Source organism: Mirounga angustirostris, unplaced genomic scaffold (genome assembly GCF_029215605.1).
Source record: "Mirounga angustirostris isolate CCGP_5_RB_7025 unplaced genomic scaffold, mMirAng1.0.hap1 SCAF_1, whole genome shotgun sequence".
Taxonomy (NCBI): Eukaryota; Metazoa; Chordata; class Mammalia; order Carnivora; family Phocidae; genus Mirounga; species Mirounga angustirostris.
The window spans coordinates 83,544,861-83,547,862 of record NW_026991709.1 but is presented as its reverse complement, the minus strand read 5'-3'; the positions used below and the strand labels follow the sequence as shown (position 1 = coordinate 83,547,862).

General features: G+C 47.0%; 1 pseudogene; it reads right to left on the bottom strand.

The window, feature by feature from the left end:
* Nucleotides 1-925: 925 nt before the first annotated feature.
* On the bottom strand, nucleotides 926-1,199 carry LOC123834575 (ragulator complex protein LAMTOR5-like; annotated as a pseudogene).
* Nucleotides 1,200-3,002: the final 1,803 nt, after the last annotated feature.

The window sequence follows — 3,002 nt, the reverse complement described above, 5'->3', positions numbered from 1 at the left end:
ATAGTGTGACTATCATCAGACATGACTGGGCTATTGGAACTGTCAGACTGAGAATTTAAAACAACTATTATTGGGCGCCTGGGTGGCTCAGTCGTTAAGTGTCTGCCTTCGGCTCAGGTCATGATCCTGGCGTCCCGGGATCGAGCCCCGCATCGGGCTCCCTGCTCAGCGGGGGGTCTGCTTCTCCCTCTGACCCTCCCCCTTCTCATGCTCTCTCTCTCATTCTCTCTCTCAAATAAATAAATAAAATCTTTAAAAAAAAATGACTATAGAGTTGTGGCCGAGGAACAACCAAAATAAATTAAAACTATTATAAAGCTAAAAAACAAAACAAAACAAAACCTTGGAAGGAAAGACCTTGAATTAAAAAATAATGCAAACTCAGGCGCCTGGGTGGCTCAGATGGTTAAGTGTCTGCCTTGGGCTCAGGTCATGATCCTGGAGTCCCTGGATCGAGTCCCACATCGAGTCCCGCATCAGGCTCCCTGCTCAGCGGGGAGTCTGCTTCTCCCTCTGACCCTCCTCCCTCTCGTGCTCTCTCTCTCAAATAAATAAATAAAATCTTTAAAAAAAGAGAGAGAAAAAGGGCGCCTGGGTGGCTCAGTTGGTTGAGCGACTGCCTTTGGCTCAGGTCATGATCCTGGAGTCCCGGGATCGAGTCCCGCATTGGGCTCCCTGCTTGGCAGGGAGTCTGCTTCTCCCTCTGACCCTCTTCCCTCTCATGCTCTCTCTATCTCATTCTCTCTCAAATAAATAAAATCTTTAAAAAAATAAAAATAAAACTAAAAAATAAAATTAATGGAAAAGTGCCCAATGCACACTAAATAAATGGCCTGACTACTGGAACTGGAATAGTTCTGCAATACAATCAACATCGGTAGGATCGAGCCCCTGTGACAGGCTGCTGGAGAACTGATATGAGATGTCAAGAGGCCGCTTTGGGCACTGCCGCTGTGATGCTGTCATGTTTCTGGATCCTAACGTTCCCATTATCTGATTCTAGACACACCACAGGAATATCAGTGGGGTCTGAGGTTAGCCGAGTCGCTTGCTGGGCCAGAACAGGTATCACCCCAGCACGCTCATCTGACGGTCCCACGGCAGCCCAGATTAAGTCCTTGTGAATCTGTGCACAGGACTCTGATGATGGATGGATTCTTCTTTGTGTCCTCCAAGTGCTCCTCCAAGGTGGCCTCCATCCTGCCCGCTGTCTGCCTAGCCCGAACCCAGACTGTCTTTAAAGGCCACTCCCTTAACCACTAAGCAACACTTTAAGGATAAAGGTGCCCTGTGGAGATGGTCTGGGGATGCTCACCAGTGAACTAGATTTGGGAGGAGATGCAAATCACAAAAGTAAACAACATCGATTTGGAGAGGAAAGACTTTTCCTAGGGTGTATGTTCTTTTTTTTTTTTTTTTAAGATTTTATTTATTTATTTGACAGAGAAAGACATAGCGAGAGCAGGAACACAAGCAGGGGTAGTGGGAGAGGGAGAAGCAGGCTTCCCGAGGAGCAGAGAGCCTGATGTGGGACTTGATCCCAGGACCCTGGATCATGACCTGAGCCGAAGGCAGACGCTTTACGACTGAGCCACCCAGGCACCCTAGGGTGTATGTTCTTAATTCATATTTCTGAGGGGCCATAATTTGTTAAATTTTTCTATATACACATAGTAAGCATCTAATAGCATTTGTTTGCTGAGTCAGTCTCCAGTTTGGCATTAACATACCTTCCTAGAATAAGAGGCCTAAGGCACCATCCCTGCCTCAGGCAATGGGCACTTATTAGGGGAGACCCACACACAATCGCACTGCAGGGAGACAAGCTTTGGAGCTGTGCTTGAGTGCCCAGGGTTGGAGCACTAGGCTGGGGGGAAAGGGGAGACGAAGAGAGGTGGCTGGGGGCAGCTTTCCCCACACAACTGTCTCCAGAAGTGAGTACCGGAAGTTGAGTAGGAGTTAGCCACATGATGGGGAGATGAAGAGCCTTCCAGGCCAGGGGTTGCAAAGTGGCAGCTCCCTTTTGGTCCGCAGATGTGTTTTGATTATTCACAGCTACTTGCCAACGTTTAGATATTGGGAGCTTTCGCATAAATAAGACGATTTCTGGCTTCTCTTGAAAACTTGGAAGCTCTAGAGGCCCTGGGCCCACCTTCCTGCCCGACCACAATTGCTGGACCAGGGTAACGGACACTCTGAGTGGGACAGCTCACTAGCACTGCGCCTAGCAACTGAGTTTCCTAGCGCCCTCTAACCCAGGGCCCCAGAAGAAAGGAAACAACATGGGGTTTGTACTGGCAGCTGTTTAGTTGCTTGGATATTAAAGTTCCTGACACAGAGCTTCTGAAGAGGGGCCAAGCAAAGTGATTAAAAATCTTAATGGATTTATAAATGGCCAGTTGATTATATTAAATGACAACAGGAGGAATGGCAATAGTAAGAACGATTTCCTCTCTCTTTGATTAACTTTTCAGCTCAGAGGAGGGGGACTTTCTTTTACCCTAATTTATCGAAGGCATAAATGTGAATTTTGTATACTTTAAAATAATGATCCTCAAGCTTTGTTGCTTTTAAAAATACCAAGGCCCAGGCCATATCCCAGGCCAATGGTATCACACCCAAGCATTCAAAGAGTTTTTTAAAACTCCCCAGGTTAGTCTGTTGAGCAGCTAGTTTTAGTTTTGAGCACCAGGGGTCTGGTGCCGGCCTTTTTCACTTAATGTCCCTGGAGCACTGGCTCATCTCGGTGACTTGTGAGTCCATGGCAATGCTGTCCTTCAGAACATGTTTCCAGACTGCTGGAAAGAAGCTCCAGCCTAAAGGCCACACGTGTTGGTTCCTCTGAGTCAGAGGAAAGCCCAATTCTAAACCCTAGGGAAAAGCAACTTCCCTGCATGTTTAAGAGGATTGTTGCTTTTTGGCACCTGGAGCATTTTTACCTGAGGGTTCTGACAATTTAAATAATTGGTATGCTCTAACTATTCTGGCTGACAGAAGTGTGG